This window comes from Rhinoderma darwinii (genome assembly GCF_050947455.1).
Source record: "Rhinoderma darwinii isolate aRhiDar2 chromosome 1 unlocalized genomic scaffold, aRhiDar2.hap1 SUPER_1_unloc_27, whole genome shotgun sequence".
Classification (NCBI taxonomy): Eukaryota; Metazoa; Chordata; class Amphibia; order Anura; family Rhinodermatidae; genus Rhinoderma; species Rhinoderma darwinii.
In genome coordinates this window covers 168,603-192,205 of record NW_027461664.1, presented here as the reverse complement: position 1 = coordinate 192,205, position 23,603 = coordinate 168,603, and the positions used below count along the sequence as shown (strand labels likewise).

General features: G+C 50.4%; 1 protein-coding gene and 1 long non-coding RNA gene across 6 annotated transcripts in view; one reads left to right on the top strand and one right to left on the bottom strand.

Moving 5' to 3' along the window:
• LOC142671138 (oocyte zinc finger protein XlCOF8.4-like) overlaps nucleotides 1-21,946 on the bottom strand; it is a 75,882-nt gene extending 53,936 nt beyond the window's left edge. Inside the window, exon 1 of the mRNA XM_075847155.1 lies at nucleotides 21,793-21,946. The gene's annotated coding sequence lies outside the window, so the exon portion shown is untranslated. The remainder of the gene's footprint in view (nucleotides 1-21,792) is intronic.
• A 349-nt stretch (nucleotides 21,947-22,295) lies between these two features.
• Nucleotides 22,296-23,603, top strand: part of LOC142671140 (uncharacterized) — a 153,080-nt gene continuing 151,772 nt past the window's right edge. For 2 of the 5 annotated variants that reach the window (XR_012851796.1, XR_012851795.1), the window contains exon 1: nucleotides 22,296-22,607. This is a non-coding gene — a long non-coding RNA (uncharacterized LOC142671140). The remainder of the gene's footprint in view (nucleotides 22,608-23,603) is intronic. The other 3 variants (XR_012851794.1, XR_012851793.1, XR_012851797.1) reach the window with 3 other exon arrangements.

The following is a 23,603-nucleotide window of genomic DNA, read 5'->3' as shown; positions in this document are numbered from 1 at the left end:
TTTCCGGTGATTGCGCGGTGTGAGTGGTTTATAATTCCGGTGATTGCGCGGTGTGAGGGAGTTTTATATTTCCGGTGATTGCGCGGTGTGAGGGAGTTTTATATTTCCGGTGATTGCGCGGTGTGAGCGGTTTATATTTCCGGTGATTGTGCTGTGTGGGGGGGTTTATATTTCCGGTGATTGTGCGGTGTAGGGGGGTTTATATTTCCGGTGATTGCGCGGTGTGAGGGGTTTTATATCTCCGGTGATTGCGCGGTGTGAGGGGTTTTATATTTACGGTGATTACGCGGTGTGAGGGGGTTATATTTCCGGTGATTGCGCGGTGTGAGGGGTGTTATATTTCCGGTGATTGCGCGGTGTGGGGGGGTTTTATATTTCTGGTGATTGCGCGGTGTGTGGGGGGTTTTATATTTCCGGTGATTGCGCGGTGTGGGGGGTTTATATTTCCGGTGATTGCGCGGTGTGAGGGGGTTTATGTTTCCGGTGATTGCGCGGTGTGAAGGTTTTATATTTCCGGTGATTGCGCGTTGTGAGGGGTTATATTTCCGGTGATTGCGCGGTGTGAGGGGTTTTATATTTCCGGTGATTGCGCGGTGTGGGGGTTTTATATTTCCGGTGATTGCGCGGTGTGGAGGGTTTTATATTTCCGGTGATTGCGCGGTGTGAGGGGTTTATATTTCTGGTGATTGCGCGGTGTGAGGGGTTTTATATTTCCGGTGATTGCGCGGTGTGGGGGTTTTATATTTTCGGTGATTGCGCGGTGTGGAGGGTTTTATATTTCCGGTGATTGCGCGGTGTGAGGGGTTTATATTTCTGGTGATTGCGCGGTGTGAGGGGTTTATATTTCCGGTGATTGCGCGGTGTGGGGGTTTATATTTCCGGTGATTGCGCGGTGTGAGGGGTTTTATATTTCCTGTGATTGCGCGGTGTGTGTGGTTTTATATTTCCGGTGATTGCGCGGTGTGAGGGGTTTATATTTCCGGTGATTGCGCGGTGTGAGGGGTTTTATATTTCTGGTGATTGCGCGGTGTGAGGGGTTTTATATTTCCTGTGATTGCGCGGTGTGTGTGGTTTTATATTTCCGGTGATTGCGCGGTGTGAGGGGTTTATATTTCCGGTGATTGCGCGGTGTGGGGGGGTTTATATTTCCGGTGATTGCGCGGTCTGAGCGGTTTATATTTCCGGTGATTGCGCAGTGTGGGGGGGTTTATGTTTCCGGTGATTGCGCGGTGTGGGGGGTTTTATATTTCCTGTGATTGCGCGGTGTGTGTGGTTTTATATTTCCGGTGATTGCGCGGTGTGAGGGGTTTATATTTCCGGTGATTGCGCGGTGTGGGGGGGTTTATATTTCCGGTGATTGCGCGGTCTGAGCGGTTTATATTTCCGGTGATTGCGCAGTGTGGGGGGGTTTATATTTCCGGTGATTGCGCGGTGTGGGGGGTTTTATATTTCCGGTGATTGCGCGGTGTGGGGGGTTTTATATTTACGGTGATTGCGCGGTGTGAGGGGTTTTATATTTCCGGTGATTGCGCGGTGTGAGGGGTTTTATATTTCCGGTGATTGCGCGGTGTGAGGGGTTTATATTTCCGGTGATTGCGCGGTGTGAGGGGGTTATATTTCCGGTGATTGCGCGGTGTGAGGGGTTTATATTTCCGGTGTTTGCGCAGTGTGAGGGGGTTTATATTTCCGGTGATTGCGCGGTGTGAGGGGTTTTATATTTCCGGTGATTGCGCGGTGTGGGGGGTTTATATTTCCGGTGATTGAGCGGTGTGAGGGGTTTATATTTCCGGTGATTGCGCGGTGTGAGGGGGTTTTATATTTCCGGTGATTGCGCGGTGTGAGGGGTTTTATATTTCCGGTGATTGCGCGGTGTGAGCGGTTTTATATTTCCGGTGATTGCGCGGTGTGAGCGGTTTATATTTCCGGTGATTGTGCGGTGTGGGGGGGTTTATATTTCCGGTGATTGTGCGGTGTGGGGGGGTTTATATTTCCGGTGATTGCGCGGTGAGAGGGGTTTTATATTTACGGTGATTACGCGGTGTGAGGGGGTTATATTTCCGGTGATTGTGCGGTGTGAGGGGTGTTATATTTCCGGTGATTGCGCGGTGTGGGGGGGTTTTATATTTCTGGTGATTGCGCGGTGTGTGGGGGGTTTTATATTTCCGGTGATTGCGCGGTGTGGGGGGTTTATATTTCCGGTGATTGCGCGGTGTGAGGGGGTTTATGTTTCCGGTGATTGCGCGGTGTGAAGGTTTTATATTTCCGGTGATTGCGCGTTGTGAGGGGTTATATTTCCGGTGATTGCGCGGTGTGAGGGGTTTTATATTTCCGGTGATTGCGCGGTGTGGGGGTTTTATATTTCCGGTGATTGCGCGGTGTGGAGGGTTTTATATTTCCGGTGATTGCGCGGTGTGAGGGGTTTATATTTCTGGTGATTGCGTGGTGTGAGGGGTTTTATATTTCCGGTGATTGCGCGGTGTGGGGGTTTTATATTTCCGGTGATTGCGCGGTGTGGAGGGTTTTATATTTCCGGTGATTGCGCGGTGTGAGGGGTTTATATTTCTGGTGATTGCGCGGTGTGAGGGGTTTTATATTTCCGGTGATTGCGCGGTGTGGGGGTTTTATATTTCCGGTGATTGCGCGGTGTGGAGGGTTTTATATTTCCGGTGATTGCGCGGTGTGAGGGGTTTATATTTCTGGTGATTGCGCGGTGTGAGGGGTTTATATTTCCGGTGATTGCGCGGTGTGAGGGGGTTTATGTTTCCGGTGATTGCGCGGTGTGAAGGTTTTATATTTCCGGTGATTGCGCGGTGTGAGGGGTTTTATATTTCCGGTGATTGCGCGGTGTGGGGGTTTTATATTTCCGGTGATTGCGCGGTGTGGAGGGTTTTATATTTCCGGTGATTGCGCGGTGTGAGGGGTTTATATTTCTGGTGATTGCGCGGTGTGAGGGGTTTTATATTTCCTGTGATTGCGCGGTGTGTGTGGTTTTATATTTCCGGTGATTGCGCGGTGTGAGGGGTTTATATTTCCGGTGATTGCGCGGTGTGAGGGGATTTATATTTCTGGTGATTGCGCGGTGTGAGGGGTTTTATATTTCCTGTGATTGCGCGGTGTGAGCGGTTTTATATTTCCGGTGATTGCGCGGTGTGAGCGGTTTATATTTCCGGTGATTGTGCGGTGTGGGGGGGTTTATATTTCCGGTGATTGTGCGGTGTGGGGGGGTTTATATTTCCGGTGATTGCGCGGTGTGAGGGGTTTTATATTTCCGGTGATTGCGCGGTGTGAGGGGTTTTATATTTCCGGTGATTACGCGGTGTGAGGGGGTTATATTTCCGGTGATTGCGCGGTGTGGGGGGTTTTATATTTCTGGTGATTGCGCGGTGTGTGGGGGGTTTTATATTTCCGGTGATTGCGCGGTGTGGGGGGTTTATATTTCCGGTGATTGCGCGGTGTGAGGGGGTTTATGTTTCCGGTGATTGCGCGGTGTGAAGGTTTTATATTTCCGGTGATTGCGCGGTGTGAGGGGTTTTATATTTCCGGTGATTGCGCGGTGTGGGGGTTTTATATTTCCGGTGATTGCGCGGTGTGGAGGGTTTTATACTTTCGGTGATTGCGCGGTGTGAGGGGTTTATATTTCTGGTGATTGCGCGGTGTGAGGGGTTTTATATTTCCTGTGATTGCGCGGTGTGTGTGGTTTTATATTTCCGGTGATTGCGCGGTGTGAGGGGTTTATATTTCCGGTGATTGCGCGGTGTGAGGGGTTTTATATTTCTGGTGATTGCGCGGTGTGAGGGGTTTTATATTTCCTGTGATTGCGCGGTGTGTGTGGTTTTATATTTCCGGTGATTGCGCGGTGTGAGGGGTTTATATTTCCGGTGATTGCGCGGTGTGGGGGGGTTTATATTTCCGGTGATTGCGCGGTCTGAGCGGTTTATATTTCCGGTGATTGCGCAGTGTGGGGGTTTTATATTTCCGGTGATTGCGCGGTGTGGGGGGTTTTATATTTCCGGTGATTGCGCGGTGTGAGGTGTTTTATATTTCCGGTGATTGCGCGGTGTGAGGGGTTTATATTTCCGGTGATTGCGCGGTGTGGGGGGTTTTATATTTCCGGTGATTGCGCGGTGTGGGAGGTTTTATATTTCCGGTGATTGCGCGGTGTGAGGGGGTTTATATTTCCGGTGATTGCGCGGTGTTAGGGGTTTATATTTCCGGTGATTGCGCGGTGTGAGGGGGTTATATTTCCGGTGTTTGCGCAGTGTGAGGGGGTTTATATTTCCAGTGATTGCGCGGTGTGGGGGGTTTATATTTCGGGTGATTGCGCGGTGTGAGGGGTTTTATATTTCCGGTGATTGCACGGTGTGAGGGGGTTTATATTTCAGGTGATTGCGCGGTGTGAGGGGTTTTATATTTCAGGTGATTGCGAGGTGTGAGGGGTTTTATATTTCCGGTGATTGCGCGGTGTGAAGGGTTTATATTTCCGGTGATTGCGCGGTGTGAGGGGTTTTATATTTCTGGTGATTGCGCGGTGTGAGGGGTTTTATATTTCCTGTGATTGCGCGGTGTGTGTGGTTTTATATTTCCGGTGATTGCGCGGTGTGAGGGGTTTATATTTCCGGTGATTGCGCGGTGTGGGGGGGTTTATATTTCCGGTGATTGCGCGGTCTGAGCGGTTTATATTTCCGGTGATTGCGCAGTGTGGGGGTTTTATATTTCCGGTGATTGCGCGGTCTGAGCGGTTTATATTTCCGGTGATTGCGCAGTGTGGGGGTTTTATATTTCCGGTGATTGCGCGGTGTGGGGGGTTTTATATTTCCGGTGATTGCGCGGTGTGAGGTGTTTTATATTTCCGGTGATTGCGCGGTGTGAGGGGTTTATATTTCCGGTGATTGCGCGGTGTGGGGGGTTTTATATTTCCGGTGATTGCGCGGTGTGGGAGGTTTTATATTTCCGGTGATTGCGCGGTGTGAGGGGTTTTATATTTCCGGTGATTGCGCGGTGTGAGGGGGTTTATATTTCCGGTGATTGCGCGGTGTTAGGGGTTTATATTTCCGGTGATTGCGCGGTGTGAGGAGGTTATATTTCCGGTGTTTGCGCAGTGTGAGGGGGTTTATATTTCCAGTGATTGCGCGGTGTGGGGGGTTTATATTTCGGGTGATTGCGCGGTGTGAGGGGTTTTATATTTCCGGTGATTGCACGGTGTGAGGGGGTTTATATTTCAGGTGATTGCGCGGTGTGAGGGGTTTTATATTTCCGGTGATTGCGCGGTGTGAGGGGTTTTATATTTCCGGTGATTGCGCGGTGTGAGGGGTTTTATATTTCCGGTGATTGCGCGGTGTGAGGGGTTTTATATTTCCGGTGATTGCGCGGTGTGAGGGGTTTTATATTTCCGGTGATTGCGCGGTGTGAGGGGTTTTATATTTCCGGTGATTGCGCGGTGTGAGGGGTTTTATATTTACGGTGATTGCGCTGTGTGAGGGGGTTTTATATTTCCGGTCATTGCGTGGTGTGAGGGGGTTTTATATTTCAGGTGATTGCGCGGTGTGAGGGGTTTTATATTTCCGGTGATTGCGCGGTGTGAGGGGTTTTATATTTCCGGTGATTGCGCGGTGTGAGGGAGTTTATATTTCCGGTGATTGCGCGGTGTGAGGGGTTTATATTTACGGTGATTGCGCGGTGTGAGGGGTTTATATTTCCGGTGATTGCGCGGTGAGAGGAGTTTTATATTTCCGGTGATTGCGCGGTGTGAGGGGTTTTATATTTCCGGTGATTGCGCGGTGTGAGGGGTTTTATATTTCCGGTAATTGCGCGGTGTGAGGGGTTTTATATTTCCAGTGATTGCGCGGTGTGAGGGTTTTATATTTACGGTGATTGCGCGGTGTGAGTGGATTATATTTCCGGTGATTGTGTGGGGGGGTTTATATTTCCGGTGATTGCGCGGTGTGAGGGGTTTATATTTCCGGTGATTGCGCGGTGTGGGGGGGTTTTATATTTCCGGTGATTGCGCAGTGTGAGGGGTTTATATTTCCGGTGATTGCGCGGTGTGAGGGGGGGTTATATTTCCGGTGATGGCGCGGTGTGAGGGGTTTTATATTTCTGGTGATTGCGCGGTGTGGGGGGTTTTATATTTCCGGTGATTGCGCGGTGTGAGGGGTTTATATTTCCGGTGATTGCGCGGTGTGAGGGGTTTATATTTCCGATGATTGCGCGGTGTGAGGGGGTTTATATTTCCGGTGATTGCGCGGTGTGAGGGTTTTATATTTCCGGTGATTGCGCGGTGTGAGGGTTTTATATTTCTGGTGATTGTGCGGTGTGGGGGGGTTTATATTTCCGGTGATTGCGCGGTGTGAGGGGTTTATATTTCCGGTGATTGCGCGGTGTGGGGGGGGGGTTATATTTTCGGTGATTGCGCGGTGTGAGGGGTTTTATATCTCCGGTGATTGCGCGGTGTGAGGGGTTTTATATTTCCGGTGATTGCGCGGTGTGAGGGTTTTATATTTCCGGTGATTGCGTGATATGAGGGGTTTTATATTTCCGGTGATTGCGCGGTGTGAGGGGTTTATATTTCCGGTGATTGCGCGGTGTGAGGGGTTTTATATTTCCGGTGATAGCGCGTTGTGAGGAGTTTTATATTTCCGGTGATTGCGCGGTGTGAGGGGTTTTATATTTCCGGTGATTGCGCGGTGTGGGGGTTTTATATTTCCGGTGATTGCGCGGTGTGGAGGGTTTTATATTTCCGGTGATTGCGCGGTGTGAGGGGTTTATATTTCTGGTGATTGCGCGGTGTGAGGGGTTTATATTTCTGGTGATTGCGCGGTGTGAGGGGGTTTATGTTTCCGGTGATTGCGCGGTGTGAAGGTTTTATATTTCCGGTGATTGCGCGGTGTGAGGGGTTTTATATTTCCGGTGATTGCGCGGTGTGGGGGTTTTATATTTCCGGTGATTGCGCGGTGTGGAGGGTTTTATATTTCCGGTGATTGCGCGGTGTGAGGGGTTTATATTTCTGGTGATTGCGCGGTGTGAGGGGTTTTATATTTCCTGTGATTGCGCGGTGTGTGTGGTTTTATATTTCCGGTGATTGCGCGGTGTGAGGGGTTTATATTTCCGGTGATTGCGCGGTGTGAGGGGATTTATATTTCTGGTGATTGCGCGGTGTGAGGGGTTTTATATTTCCTGTGATTGCGCGGTGTGAGCGGTTTTATATTTCCGGTGATTGCGCGGTGTGAGCGGTTTATATTTCCGGTGATTGTGCGGTGTGGGGGGGTTTATATTTCCGGTGATTGTGCGGTGTGGGGGGGTTTATATTTCCGGTGATTGCGCGGTGTGAGGGGTTTTATATTTCCGGTGATTGCGCGGTGTGAGGGGTTTTATATTTCCGGTGATTACGCGGTGTGAGGGGGTTATATTTCCGGTGATTGCGCGGTGTGAGGGGTGTTATATTTCCGGTGATTGCGCGGTGTGGGGGGGTTTTATATTTCTGGTGATTGCGCGGTGTGTGGGGGGTTTTATATTTCCGGTGATTGCGCGGTGTGGGGGGTTTATATTTCCGGTGATTGCGCGGTGTGAGGGGGTTTATGTTTCCGGTGATTGCGCGGTGTGAAGGTTTTATATTTCCGGTGATTGCGCGGTGTGAGGGGTTTTATATTTCCGGTGATTGCGCGGTGTGGGGGTTTTATATTTCCGGTGATTGCGCGGTGTGGAGGGTTTTATACTTTCGGTGATTGCGCGGTGTGAGGGGTTTATATTTCTGGTGATTGCGCGGTGTGAGGGGTTTTATATTTCCTGTGATTGCGCGGTGTGTGTGGTTTTATATTTCCGGTGATTGCGCGGTGTGAGGGGTTTATATTTCCGGTGATTGCGCGGTGTGAGGGGTTTTATATTTCTGGTGATTGCGCGGTGTGAGGGGTTTTATATTTCCTGTGATTGCGCGGTGTGTGTGGTTTTATATTTCCGGTGATTGCGCGGTGTGAGGGGTTTATATTTCCGGTGATTGCGCGGTGTGGGGGGGTTTATATTTCCGGTGATTGCGCGGTCTGAGCGGTTTATATTTCCGGTGATTGCGCACTGTGGGGGTTTTATATTTCCGGTGATTGCGCGGTGTGGGGGGTTTTATATTTCCGGTGATTGCGCGGTGTGAGGTGTTTTATATTTCCGGTGATTGCGCGGTGTGAGGGGTTTATATTTCCGGTGATTGCGCGGTGTGGGGGGTTTTATATTTCCGGTGATTGCGCGGTGTGGGAGGTTTTATATTTCCGGTGATTGCGCGGTGTGAGGGGGTTTATATTTCCGGTGATTGCGCGGTGTTAGGGGTTTATATTTCCGGTGATTGCGCGGTGTGAGGGGGTTATATTTCCGGTGTTTGCGCAGTGTGAGGGGGTTTATATTTCCAGTGATTGCGCGGTGTGGGGGGTTTATATTTCGGGTGATTGCGCGGTGTGAGGGGTTTTATATTTCCGGTGATTGCACGGTGTGAGGGGGTTTATATTTCAGGTGATTGCGCGGTGTGAGGGGTTTTATATTTCAGGTGATTGCGCGGTGTGAGGGGTTTTATATTTCCGGTGATTGCGCGGTGTGAAGGGTTTATATTTCCGGTGATTGCGCGGTGTGAGGGGTTTTATATTTCTGGTGATTGCGCGGTGTGAGGGGTTTTATATTTCCTGTGATTGCGCGGTGTGTGTGGTTTTATATTTCCGGTGATTGCGCGGTCTGAGCGGTTTATATTTCCGGTAATTGCGCAGTGTGGGGGTTTTATATTTCCGGTGATTGCGCGGTGTGGGGGGTTTTATATTTCCGGTGATTGCGCGGTGTGAGGTGTTTTATATTTCCGGTGATTGCGCGGTGTGAGGGGTTTATATTTCCGGTGATTGCGCGGTGTGGGGGGTTTTATATTTCCGGTGATTGCGCGGTGTGGGAAGTTTTATATTTCCGGTGATTGCGCGGTGTGAGGGGTTTTATATTTCCGGTGATTGCGCGGTGTGAGGGGGTTTATATTTCCGGTGATTGCGCGGTGTTAGGGGTTTATATTTCCGGTGATTGCGCGGTGTGAGGGGGTTATATTTCCGGTGTTTGCGCAGTGTGAGGGGGTTTATATTTCCAGTGATTGCGCGGTGTGGGGGGTTTATATTTCGGGTGATTGCGCGGTGTGAGGGGTTTTATATTTCCGGTGATTGCACGGTGTGAGGGGGTTTATATTTCAGGTGATTGCGCGGTGTGAGGGGTTTTATATTTCCGGTGATTGCGCGGTGTGAGGGGTTTTATATTTCCGGTGATTGCGCGGTGTGAGGGGTTTTATATTTCCGGTGATTGCGCGGTGTGAGGGGTTTTATATTTCCGGTGATTGCGCGGTGTGAGGGGTTTTATATTTCCGGTGATTGCGCGGTGTGAGGGGTTTTATATTTCCGGTGATTGCGCGGTGTGAGGGGTTTTATATTTCCGGTAATTGCACGGTGTGTTGTGTTTTATATTTCCGGTGATTGCGCGGTGTGAGGGGTTTTATATTTACGGTGATTGCGCTGTGTGAGGGGGTTTTATATTTCCGGTCATTGCGTGGTGTGAGGGGGTTTTATATTTCAGGTGATTGCGCGGTGTGAGGGGTTTTATATTTCCGGTGATTGCGAGGTGTGAGGGGTTTTATATTTCCGGTGATTGCGCGGTGTGAGGGAGTTTATATTTCCGGTGATTGCGCGGTGTGAGGGGTTTATATTTCCGGTGATTGCGCGGTGTGAGGGGTTTATATTTCCGGTGATTGCGCGGTGAGAGGAGTTTTATATTTCCGGTGATTGCGCGGTGTGAGGGGTTTTATATTTCCGGTGATTGCGCGGTGTGAGGGGTTTTATATTTCCGGTAATTGCGCGGTGTGAGGGGTTTTATATTTCCAGTGATTGCGCGGTGTGAGGGTTTTATATTTACGGTGATTGCGCGGTGTGAGTGGATTATATTTCCGGTGATTGTGTGGGGGGGTTTATATTTCCGGTGATTGCGCGGTGTGAGGGGTTTATATTTCCGGTGATTGCGCGGTGTGGGGGGGTTTTATATTTCCGGTGATTGCGCAGTGTGAGGGGTTTATATTTCCGGTGATTGCGCGGTGTGAGGGGGGGTTATATTTCCGGTGATGGCGCGGTGTGAGGGGTTTTATATTTCTGGTGATTGCGCGGTGTGGGGGGTTTTATATTTCCGGTGATTGCGCGGTGTGAGGGGTTTATATTTCCGGTGATTGCGCGGTGTGAGGGGTTTATATTTCCGATGATTGCGCGGTGTGAGGGGGTTTATATTTCCGGTGATTGCGCGGTGTGAGGGTTTTATATTTCCGGTGATTGCGCGGTGTGAGGGTTTTATATTTCTGGTGATTGTGCGGTGTGGGGGGGTTTATATTTCCGGTGATTGCGCGGTGTGAGGGGTTTATATTTCCGGTGATTGCGCGGTGTGGGGGGGGGGGTTATATTTTCGGTGATTGCGCGGTGTGAGGGGTTTTATATTTCCGGTGATTGCGCGGTGTGAGGGGTTTTATATTTCCGGTGATTGCGCGGTGTGAGGGTTTTATATTTCCGGTGATTGCGTGATATGAGGGGTTTTATATTTCCGGTGATTGCGCGGTGTGAGGGGTTTATATTTCCGGTGATTGCGCGGTGTGAGGGGTTTTATATTTCCGGTGATAGCGCGTTGTGAGGAGTTTTATATTTCCGGTGATTGCGCGTTGTGAGGAGTTTTATATTTCCGGTTATTGCGCGGTGTGAGGGGTTTATATTTCCGGTGATTGCGCGGTGTGAGGGGTTTTATATTTCCGGTGATTGCGCGTTGTGGGGGGTTTATATTTACGGTGATTGCACGGTGTGAGGGGTTTTATATTTCCGGTGATTGCGCGGTGTGAGGGGTTTTATATTTCCGGTGATTGCGCGGTGTGAGCGGTTTTATATTTCCGGTGATTGCGCGGTGTGAGCGGTTTATATTTCCGGTGATTGTGCTGTGTGTGGGGGTTTATATTTCCGGTGATTGTGCGGTGTGGGGGGGTTTATATTTCCGGTGATTGCGCGGTGTGAGGGGTTTTATATTTACGGTGATTACGCGGTGTGAGGGGTGTTATATTTCCGGTGATTGTGCGGTGTGAGGGGTGTTATATTTCCGGTGATTGCGCGGTGTGGGGGGGTTTTATATTTCTGGTGATTGCGCGGTGTGTGGGGGGTTTTATATTTCCGGTGATTGCGCGGTGTGGGGGGTTTATATTTCCGGTGAATGCGCGGTGTGAGGGGGTTTATGTTTCCGGTGATTGCGCGGTGTGAAGGTTTTATATTTCCGGTGATTGCGCGTTGTGAGGGGTTATATTTCCGGTGATTGCGCGGTGTGAGGGGTTTTATATTTCCGGTGATTGCGCGGTGTGGGGGTTTTATATTTCCGGTGATTGCGCGGTGTGGAGGGTTTTATATTTCCGGTGATTGCGCGGTGTGAGGGGTTTATATTTCTGGTGATTGCGTGGTGTGAGGGGTTTTATATTTCCGGTGATTGCGCGGTGTGGGGGTTTTATATTTCCGGTGATTGCGCGGTGTGGAGGGTTTTATATTTCCGGTGATTGCGCGGTGTGAGGGGTTTATATTTCTGGTGATTGCGCGGTGTGAGGGGTTTTATATTTCCGGTGATTGCGCGGTGTGGGGGTTTTATATTTCCGGTGATTGCGCGGTGTGGAGGGTTTTATATTTCCGGTGATTGCGCGGTCTGAGCGGTTTATATTTCCGGTGATTGCGCGGTGTGGGGGGTTTTATATTTCCGGTGATTGCGCGGTGTGAGGGGTTTTATATTTCCGGTGATTGCGCGGTGTGAGGGGTTTTATATTTCCGGTGATTGCGCGGTGTGAGGGGTTTATATTTCCGGTGATTGCGCTGTGTGAGGGGGTTATATTTCCGGTGATTGCGCGGTGTGAGGGGTTTATATTTCCGGTGTTTGCGCAGTGTGAGGGGGTTTATATTTCCGGTGATTGCGCGGTGTGAGGGGTTTTATATTTCCGGTGATTGCGCGGTGTGGGGGGTTTATATTTCCGGTGATTGCGCGGTGTGAGGGGTTTTATATTTCCGGTGATTGCGCGGTGTGAGGGGGTTTATATTTCCGGTGATTGCGCGGTGTGAGGGGTTTTATATTTCCGGTGATTGCGCGGTGTGAAGGGTTTTATAGTTCCGGTGATTGCGCGGTGTGAGGGGTTTATATTTCCGGTGATTGCGCGGTGTGAGGGGTTTTATATTTCCGGTGATTGCGCGGTGTGAGGGGTTTTATATTTCCGGTGATTGCGCGGTGTGAGGGGTTTTATATTTCCGGTAATTGCACGGTGTGTTGTGTTTTATATTTCCGGTGATTGCGCGGTGTGAGGGGTTTATATTTCCGGCGATTGCGCGGTGTGAGGGGTTTTATATTTCCGGTGATTGCGCTGTGTGAGGGGGTTTTATATTTCCGGTGATTGCGTGGTGTGAGGGGGTTTTATATTTCCGGTGATTGCGCGGTGTGAGGGGTTTTATATTTCCGGTGATTGCGCGGTGTGGGGGGTTTATATTTCCGGTGATTGCGCGGTGTGGGGGGTTTATATTTCCGGTGATTGCGCGGTGTGAGGGGGTTTATGTTTCCGGTGATTGCGCGGTGTGAAGGTTTTATATTTCCGGTGATTGCGCGTTGTGAGGGGTTATATTTCCGGTGATTGCGCGGTGTGAGGGGTTTTATATTTCCGGTGATTGCGCGGTGTGGGGGTTTTATATTTCCAGTGATTGCGCGGTGTGGAGGGTTTTATATTTCCGGTGATTGCGCGGTGTGAGGGGTTTATATTTCTGGTGATTGCGCGGTGTGAGGGGTTTTATATTTCCGGTGATTGCGCGGTGTGGGGGTTTTATATTTCCGGTGATTGCGCGGTGTGGAGGGTTTTATATTTCCGGTGATTGCGCGGTGTGAGGGGTTTATATTTCCGGTGATTGCGCGGTGTGAGGGGGTTTATATTTCCGGTGATTGCGCGGTGTGAGGGGTTTATATTTCTGGTGATTGCGCGGTGTGAGGGGTTTTATATTTCCGGTGATTGCGCGGTGTGAGGGGTTTTATATTTCCGGAGATTGCGCGGTGTGAGGGGTTTTATATTTCGGTGATTGCGCGGTGTGAGGGGTTTTATATTTCCGGTGATTGCGCGGTGTGAGTTTATATTTCCGGTGATTGCGCGGTGTGAGGGGTTTATATTTCCGGTGATTGCGCGGTGTGAGGGGTTTATATTTCCGGTGATTGCGCGGTGTGAGGGGTTTATATTTCCGGTGATTGCGCGGTGTGAGGGGTTTATATTTCCGGTGATTGCGCGGTGTGAGGGGTTTATATTTCCGGTGATTGCGCGGTGTGAGATGTTTTATATTTCCGGTGATTGCGCGGTGTGAGATGTTTTATATTTCCGGTGATTGCGCGGTGTGAGGGGAGGTTTATATTTCCGGTGATTGCGCGGTGTGAGGGGGTTTATATTTCCGGTGATTGCGCGGTGTGGGGGAGGTTTATATTTCCGGTGATTGCGCGGTGTGAGGGGTTTTATATTTCCGGTGATTGCGCGGTGTGAGGGGTTTATATTTCCGGTGATTGCGCGGTGTGAGGGGGTTTATATTTCCGGTGATTGCGCGGTGTGAGGGGTTTATATTTCCGGTGATTGCGCGGTGTGGGGGGTTTATATTTCCGGTGATTACGCGGTGTGAGGGGGTTTATATTTCCGGTGATTGCGCGGTGTGAGGGAGTTTATATTTCCGGTGATTGCGCGGTGTGAGGGGTTTTATATTTCCGGTGATTGCGCGGTGTGAGGGGTTTATATTTCCTGTGATTGCGCGGTGTGGGGGGGTTTATATTTCCGGTGATTGCGCGGTGTGAGGGGTTTTATATTTCCGGTGATTGCGCGGTGTGAGGGGTTTATATTTCCGGTGATTGCGCGGTGTGAGGGAGTTTTATATTTCCGGTGATTGCGCGGTGTGAGGGGGTTTATATTTCCGGTGATTGCGCGGTGTGGGGGGGTTTATATTTCCGGTGATTGCGCGGTGTGAGGGGTTTATATTTCCGGTGATTGCGCGGTGTGAGGAGTTTTATATTTCCGGTGATTGCGCGGTGTGAGGGGTTTATATTTCCGGTGATTGCGCGGTGTGAGGGGGTTTATATTTCCGGTGATTGTGCGGTGTGAGGGGTTTTATATTTCCGGTGATTGCGCGGTGTGGGGGGGTTTATATTTCCGGTGATTGCGCGGTGTGAGGGGTTTATATTTCCGGTGATTGCGCGGTGTGAGGGGGTTTATATTTCCGGTGATTGCGCGGTGTGAGGGGTTTTATATTTCCGGTGATTGCGCGGTGTGGGGGGTTTATATTTCCGGTGATTGAGCGGTGTGAGGGGTTTATATTTCCGGTGATTGCGCGGTGTGAGGGGGTTTTATATTTCCGGTGATTGCGCGGTGTGAGGGGTTTTATATTTCCGGTGATTGCGCGGTGTGAGCGGTTTATATTTCCGGTGATTGTGCGGTGTGGGGGGGTTTATATTTCCGGTGATTGTGCGGTGTGGGGGGGTTTATATTTCCGGTGATTGTGCGGTGTGAGGGGGTTATATTTCCGGTGATTGTGCGGTGTGAGGGGTGTTATATTTCCGGTGATTGCGCGGTGTGGGGGGGTTTTATATTTCTGGTGATTGCGCGGTGTGTGGGGGGTTTTATATTTCCGGTGATTGCGCGGTGTGGGGGGTTTATATTTCCGGTGAATGCGCGGTGTGAGGGGGTTTATGTTTCCGGTGATTGCGCGGTGTGAAGGTTTTATATTTCCGGTGATTGCGCGTTGTGAGGGGTTATATTTCCGGTGATTGCGCGGTGTGAGGGGTTTTATATTTCCGGTGATTGCGCGGTGTGGGGGTTTTATATTTCCGGTGATTGCGCGGTGTGGAGGGTTTTATATTTCCGGTGATTGCGCGGTGTGAGGGGTTTATATTTCTGGTGATTGCGTGGTGTGAGGGGTTTTATATTTCCGGTGATTGCGCGGTGTGGGGGTTTTATATTTCCGGTGATTGCGCGGTGTGGAGGGTTTTATATTTCCGGTGATTGCGCGGTGTGAGGGGTTTATATTTCTGGTGATTGCGCGGTGTGAGGGGTTTTATATTTCCGGTGATTGCGCGGTGTGGGGGTTTTATATTTCCGGTGATTGCATGGTGTGGAGGGTTTTATATTTCCGGTGATTGCGCGGTCTGAGCGGTTTATATTTCCGGTGATTGCGCGGTGTGGGGGGTTTTATATTTCCGGTGATTGCGCGGTGTGAGGGGTTTTATATTTCCGGTGATTGCGCGGTGTGAGGGGTTTTATATTTCCGGTGATTGCGCGGTGTGAGGGGTTTATATTTCCGGTGATTGCGCTGTGTGAGGGGGTTATATTTCCGGTGATTGCGCGGTGTGAGGGGTTTATATTTCCGGTGTTTGCGCAGTGTGAGGGGGTTTATATTTCCGGTGATTGCGCGGTGTGAGGGGTTTTATATTTCCGGTGATTGCGCGGTGTGGGGGGTTTATATTTCCGGTGATTGCGCGGTGTGAGGGGTTTTATATTTCCGGTGATTGCGCGGTGTGAGGGGGTTTATATTTCCGGTGATTGCGCGGTGTGAGGGGTTTTATATTTCCGGTGATTGCGCGGTGTGAAGGGTTTTATAGTTCCGGTGATTGCGCGGTGTGAGGGGTTTTATATTTCCGGTGATTGCGCGGTGTGAGGGGTTTTATATTTCCGGTGATTGCGCGGTGTGAGGGGTTTTATATTTCCGGTAATTGCACGGTGTGTTGTGTTTTATATTTCCGGTGATTGCGCGGTGTGAGGGGTTTATATTTCCGGCGATTGCGCGGTGTGAGGGGTTTTATATTTCCGGTGATTGCGCTGTGTGAGGGGGTTTTATATTTCCGGTGATTGCGTGGTGTGAGGGGGTTTTATATTTCCGGTGATTGCGCGGTGTGAGGGGTTTTATATTTCCGGTGATTGCGCGGTGTGGGGGGTTTATATTTCCGGTGATTGCGCGGTGTGGGGGGTTTATATTTCCGGTGATTGCGCGGTGTGAGGGGGTTTATGTTTCCGGTGATTGCGCGGTGTGAAGGTTTTATATTTCCGGTGATTGCGCGTTGTGAGGGGTTATATTTCCGGTGATTGCGCGGTGTGAGGGGTTTTATATTTCCGGTGATTGCGCGGTGTGGGGGTTTTATATTTCCAGTGATTGCGCGGTGTGGAGGGTTTTATATTTCCGGTGATTGCGCGGTGTGAGGGGTTTATATTTCTGGTGATTGCGCGGTGTGAGGGGTTTTATATTTCCGGTGATTGCGCGGTGTGGGGGTTTTATATTTCCGGTGATTGCGCGGTGTGGAGGGTTTTATATTTCCGGTGATTGCGCGGTGTGAGGGGTTTATATTTCCGGTGATTGCGCGGTGTGAGGGGGTTTATATTTCCGGTGATTGCGCGGTGTGAGGGGTTTATATTTCTGGTGATTGCGCGGTGTGAGGGGTTTTATATTTCCGGTGATTGCGCGGTGTGAGGGGTTTTATATTTCCGGAGATTGCGCGGTGTGAGGGGTTTTATATTTCGGTGATTGCGCGGTGTGAGGGGTTTTATATTTCCGGTGATTGCGCGGTGTGAGTTTATATTTCCGGTGATTGCGCGGTGTGAGGGGTTTATATTTCCGGTGATTGCGCGGTGTGAGGGGTTTATATTTCCGGTGATTGCGCGGTGTGAGGGGTTTATATTTCCGGTGATTGCGCGGTGTGAGATGTTTTATATTTCCGGTGATTGCGCGGTGTGAGATGTTTTATATTTCCGGTGATTGCGCGGTGTGAGGGGAGGTTTATATTTCCGGTGATTGCGCGGTGTGAGGGGTTTTATATTTCCGGTGATTGCGCGGTGTGAGGGGTTTATATTTCCGCTGATTGCGCGGTGTGAGGGGGTTTATATTTCCGGTGATTGCGCGGTGTGAGGGGTTTATATTTCCGGTGATTGCGCGGTGTGGGGGGTTTATATTTCCGGTGATTACGCGGTGTGAGGGGGTTTATATTTCCGGTGATTGCGCGGTGTGAGGGGTTTATATTTCCGGTGATTGCGCGGTGTGAGGGGTTTATATTTCCGGTGATTGCGCGGTGTGAGGGGTTTATATTTCCGGTGATTGCGCGGTGTGAGGGAGTTTATATTTCCGGTGATTGCGCGGTGTGAGGGGTTTTATATTTCCGGTGATTGCGCGGTGTGAGGGGTTTATATTTCCGGTGATTGCACGGTGTGAGGGGTTTATATTTCCGGTGATTGCTCGGTGTGAGGGGTTTATATTTCCTGTGATTGCGCGGTGTGAGGGGTTTATATTTCCGGTGATTGCGCGGTGTGAGGGGTTTTATATTTCCGGTGATTGCGCGGTGTGGGGGGGTTTATATTTCCGGTGATTGCGCGGTGTGAGGGGTTTTATATTTCCGGTGATTGCGCGGTGTGGGGGGTTTATATTTCCGGTGATTGCGCGGTGTGGGGGGTTTATATTTCCGGTGATTGCGCGGTGTGGGGGGGTTTATATTTCCGGTGATTGCACGGTGTGGGGGGGGTTTATATTTCCGGTGATTGCGCGGTGTGAGGAGTTTATATTTCCGGTGATTGCGCGGTGTGGGGGGGGTTTATATTTCCGGTGATTGCGCGGTGTGGACGGTTTTATATTTCCGGTGATTGCGCGGTGTGAGGGGTTTATATTTCCGGTGATTGCGCGGTGTGAGTGGTTTTATATTTCCGGTGATTGTGCGGTGTGGGGGGGTTTATATTTCCGGTGATTGCGCGGTGTGAGGGGTTTATATTTCCGGTGATTGCGCTGTGTGAGGAGGTTTTATATTTCCGGTGATTGCGCGGTGTGGGGGGTTTATATTTCCGGTGATTGCGCGGTGTGAGGGGTTTTATATTTCCGGTGATTGCGCGGTGTGAGGGGTTTTATATTTCCGGTGATTGCGCGGTGTGCGGGGTTTATATTTACGGTGATTGCGCGGTGTGACGGGTTTTATATTTCCGGTGATTGCGCGGTGTGAGGGGTTTATATTTCCGGTGATTGCGCGGTGTGAGGGGTTTTATATTTCCGGTGATTGCGCGGTGTGAGGGGGTTTATATTTCCGGTGATTGCGCGGTGTGGGGGGGTTTATATTTCCGGTGATTGCGCGGTGTGAGGGGTTTATATTTCCGGTGATTGCGCGGTGTGAGGAGTTTTATATTTCCGGTGATTGCGCGGTGTGAGGGGTTTATATTTCCGGTGATTGCGCGGTGTGAGGGGGTTTATATTTCCGGTGATTGCGCGGTGTGAGGGGTTTATATTTCCGGTGATTGCGCGGTGTGGGGGGTTTATATTTCCGGTGATTACGCGGTGTGAGGGGGTTTATATTTCCGGTGATTGCGCGGTGTGAGGGGTTTATATTTCCGGTGATTGCGCGGTGTGGGGGGGTTTATATTTCCGGTGATTGCGCGGTGTGGGGGGGTTTATATTTCCGGTGATTGCGCGGTGTGGGGGGGGTTTATATTTCCGGTGATTGCGCGGTGTGAGGAGTTTATATTTCCGGTGATTGCGCGGTGTGGGGGGGGTTTATATTTCCGGTGATTGCGCGGTGTGGACGGTTTTATATTTCCGGTGATTGCGCGGTGTGAGGGGTTTATATTTCCGGTGATTGCGCGGTGTGAGTGGTTTTATATTTCCGGTGATTGTGCGGTGTGGGGGGGTTTATATTTCCGGTGATTGCGCGGTGTGAGGGGTTTATATTTCCGGTGATTGCGCGGTGTGAGGAGGTTTTATATTTCCGGTGATTGCGCGGTGTGGGGGGTTTATATTTCCGGTGATTGCGCGGTGTGAGGAGGTTTTATATTTCCGGTGATTGCGCGGTGTGAGGGGGTTTATATTTCCGGTGATTGCGCGGTGTGAGGGGTTTTATATTTCCGGTGATTGCGCGGTGTGCGGGGTTTATATTTCCGGTGATTGCGCGGTGTAAGGGGTTTATATTTCCGGTGATTGCGCGGTGTGAGGGAGTTTATATTTCCGGTGATTGCGCGGTGTGAGGGGTTTATATTTCCGGTGATTGCGCGGTGTGGGGGGTTTATATTTCCGGTGATTACGCGGTGTGAGGGGGTTTATATTTCCGGTGATTGCGCGGTGTGAGGGGTTTATATTTCCGGTGATTGCGCGGTGTGAGGGGTTTATATTTCCGGTGATTGCGCGGTGTGAGGGGTTTATATTTCCGGTGATTGCGCGGTGTGAGGGAGTTTATATTTCCGGTGATTGCGCGGTGTGAGGGGTTTTATATTTCCGGTGATTGCGCGGTGTGAGGGGTTTTATATTTCCGGTGATTGCACGGTGTGAGGGGTTTATATTTCCGGTGATTGCTCGGTGTGAGGGGTTTATATTTCCTGTGATTGCGCGGTGTGGGGGGTTTTATATTTCCGGTGATTGCGCGGTGTGAGGGGTTTATATTTCCGGTGATTGCGCGGTGTGGGGGGTTTTATATTTCCGGTGATTGCGCGGTGTGAGGGGTTTATATTTCCGGTGATTGCGCGGTGTGAGGAGTTTATATTTCCGGTGATTGCGTGGTGTGATGGGTTTATATTTCCGGTGATTGCGCGGTGTGAGGGGTTTTATATTTCCGGTGATTGCGCGGTGTGGGGGGGTTTATATTTCCGGTGATTGCGCGGTGTGAGGGGTTTTATATTTCCGGTGATTGCGCGGTGTGGGGGGTTTATATTTCCGGTGATTGCGCGGTGTGGGGGGTTTATATTTCCGGTGATTGCGCGGTGTGGGGGGTTTATATTTCCGGTGATTGCGCGGTGTGGGGGGTTTATATTTCCGGTGATTGCGCGGTGTGGGGGGTTTATATTTCCGGTGATTGCGCGGTGTGAGGGGGTTTATATTTCCGGTGATTGCGCGGTGTGAGGAGTTTATATTTCCGGTGATTGCGCGGTGTGGGGGGGGTTTATATTTCCGGTGATTGCGCGGTGTGGAGGGTTTTATATTTCCGGTGATTGCGCGGTGTGAGGGGTTTATATTTCCGGTGATTGCGCGGTGTGAGTGGTTTTATATTTCCGGTGATTGTGCGGTGTGGGGGGGTTTATATTTCCGGTGATTGCGCGGTGTGAGGGGTTTATATTTCCGGTGATTGCGCGGTGTGAGGAGGTTTTATATTTCCGGTGATTGCGCGGTGTGGGGGGTTTATATTTCCGGTGATTGCGCGGTGTGAGGGGTTTTATATTTCCGGTGATTGCGCGGTGTGAGGGGTTTTATATTTCCGTGATTGCGCGGTGTGAGGGGTTTATATTTCCGGTGATTGCGCGGTGTGAGGGGTTTTATATTTCCGGTGATTGCCCGGTGTGAGGGGGGTTTATATTTCCGGTGATTGTGCGGTGTGGGGGGGTTTATATTTCCGGTGTTTGCACGGTGTGGGGGGGTTTATATTTCCGGTGATTGCGCGGTGTGAGGGGTTTATATTTCCGGTGATTGCGCGGTGTGAGGGGTTTTATATTTCCGGTGATTGCGCGGTGTGAGGGGTTTTATATTTCCGGTGATTGTGCGGTGTGAGGGGTTTTATATTTCGGGTGATTGCGCGGTGTGAGGGGTTTTATATTTCCGGTGATTGCGCGGTGTGAGGGGTTTTATATTTCTGGTGATTGCGCGGTGTGAGGGTTTTATATTTCCGGTGATTGCGCGGTGTGGGGGGTTTATATCTCCGGTGATTGCGCGGTGTGAAGGGTTTATATTTCCGGTGATTGCGCGGTGTGGGGGGTTTTATATTTCCGGTGATTGCGCGGTGTGGGGGGTTTTATATTTCCGGTGATTGCGCGGTGTGGGGGGTTTATATCTCCGGTGATTGCGCGGTGTGAAGGGTTTATATTTCCGGTGATTGCGCGGTGTGGGGGGTTTATATTTCCGGTGATTGCGCGGTGTGAGGGGGTTTATATTTCCGGTGATTGCGCGGTGTGAGGGGTTTATATTTCCGGTGATTGCGCGGTGTGAGTGGTTTTATATTTCCGGTGATTGCGCGGTGTGAGGGGTTTATATTTCCGGTGATTGCGCGGTGTGAGGGGTCTTATATTTCCGGTGATTGCGCGGTGTGATGGGGTTTATATTTCCGGTGATTGCGCGGTGTGAGGGGGTTTTATATTTCCGGTGATTGCGCGGTGTGAGGGGTTTATATTTCAGGTGATTGCGCGGTGTGAGGGGTTTTATATTTCAGGTGATTGCGCGGTGTGAGGGGTTTTATATTTCCGGTGATTGCGCGGTGTGAGGGGGTTTATATTTCTGGTGATTGCGCGGTGTGAGGGGTTTATATTTCCGGTGATTGCGCGGTGTGAGGGGTTTATATTTCCGGTGATTGCGCGGTGTGAGGGGTTTATATTTCCGGTGATTGCGCGGTGTGGGGGGGTTTATATTTCCGGTGATTGCGCGGTGTGAGGGGTTTATATTTCCGGTGATTGCGCGGTGTGAGGGGGTTTATATTTCCGGTAATTGCGCGGTGTGAGGGGGGTTTATATAACCGGTCGGCATCACGCAGTTTCTTCGGAGGACAGAGGAAGCCGCGATCTATAACTGATGAGATGCCGCCATCGCTATTAATCACGAGGGGTTAAGCGGCCGGGATTGCGCGGTCTCTGATCTTGGCGGTTGCAGGCGGCTGTGAGAAGCCGTGTACGGTGCAGGCTCCGCTCCTTCTAGTGTGACGGCGCACGTACAGCATAATACTATAGATCTGATGTCACCAAGGGGTTAAACCCTCCTGTATTTTATATTTACAGCGCTAATAATAAATAATAATAATTACCAACACTGTGCCAGACAAAAACGCACCAAAACCGGACAGAAATGACCTCATGTAACCTTACTACTGCATCATGGGAAATCTCCTGACTGATAACAGAGAGAACACTAAACAACAGCGGTGACCGGAAGTCACGTACACCCGACCAGCGCTGCTCTCTACCTCATACACGGCAACAGCTGAAGGACCAGTAATGACGTCACCACCATGTGACCGGGAGAAGAGAGGCGGAGCTTATAACTGGAGAGGAGGCATAGCCCCACCCCTCATGTGACGTAATCATGAACGCTTCTCAACATAGCACAGGAGACCGGACCACTCACAGAGCTCCGCCCCCCACATGTCACGTGATCAGCTTCACAGGTCTTTCCTCCACCACTTTTCTCAAATGATAAGCTCCACCCGTCCCAGTCACGTGGTGGTGATGTCATCACAGGTCCTTTTACCACAACACATTATATTTTGCACTGTTATGACAAATCACTCCTTCATCGATCATATGATGCTCAGGACCCCTCATGTCACTTGATCATCACACAGGTCCTTCATACATCGCTCAAACGTCTAAGCTCCCCGCCCCTGATGCCGCGGTCACGTGACCTTGATATCACAGGTCCTTCCACCTCCGCCTCTCTCCACTAATAAGCTCCGCCTTTTCCTGTCACTTGGTGGTGACGTCATCACAGGTCCTTCAGCTGTTACGTGATGAGGTAGAGAGCAGCGCTGGTCGGGTGTTCTCTCTGTTGTCAATCATTGAGTGACCCCGCCCACTGGACTCCTAGCCCGGATTTAACCCCTCCAGTGCCGGCCTCTTTGGGGTAAGTGGTTATTTCTGGTCTTTGTAGTGGTCGGGTGTTTTGTGGGACGAGTCGTGTTTTGTAATGACATAATATTCGGGACATACAACTTATTCACTGACTTTTATACATTTCTTGTTAATGTCGTTCACCGTGCGGTTTAAGGGAATGTTCACACGTAGCGAATACGACCCACAACACGCAAGGAAATCACCCCGAATATTCACCCCAAATGGTGGACGTATAATCCTCCCGAATATCTACCACAGAAATACAGCAAGGCCGATCCTCACCTCTCCTAGCGTTACCATAGCAACACGCCCCTGCTCTTCCGGCTGTGTCCAGGTGACCCCTATAATGACATGTGACCTCTCCGGCCTGTGATTGGCTGCAGGGGTCACATGACGCCTTCTTTTTTATATATGTGTAACCTGCAGCGTTGCTGTGAACACGCGGTGGAGCCGCAGAGGATTCTGGGAACAATGACGGTTGTTGCGGAACTTGACTTTCCATTTCACTTAATGGGGAAATTCTGCAACAAATGCGCAGCGACTCCGCGGTATAAATGCGATATCCTGCGTGTCTATAATCCGCCCCGCAGGTTAACCCCTTAATCACCAGGACGGGTTTAGTTGTTCCCTCAGATCTATTTCTTGTTTATTTTTCTGCCGGTCCCGCGGTGCGAGGATTAGATTCTGCCGGACGATACCAAATTTCTATGGTTTTTTTCATGATGTGCGATATTTACATAGAAATAACTTTTTGTTAGAAAACAATGTTATTTAGTGTCGCCATATTCTCATAGTGGCCAACAGTCCTGAATTTGCCGGGACTGTCCCAAATTTACAGAGACAGTCCCGGCAAATAACTGTCCCGGCCATTTTCAATTGTATTTGCATCCTCAGGACGCAGGTACTACTGAATACTGTGGCGGAGCAGGAAACTCTCCGCTCCCTGCTCTGCCATTCACTCCTCCGGGAGCGGAATACCCGGCCAGAGCGTCGGCAACCCTCTGAC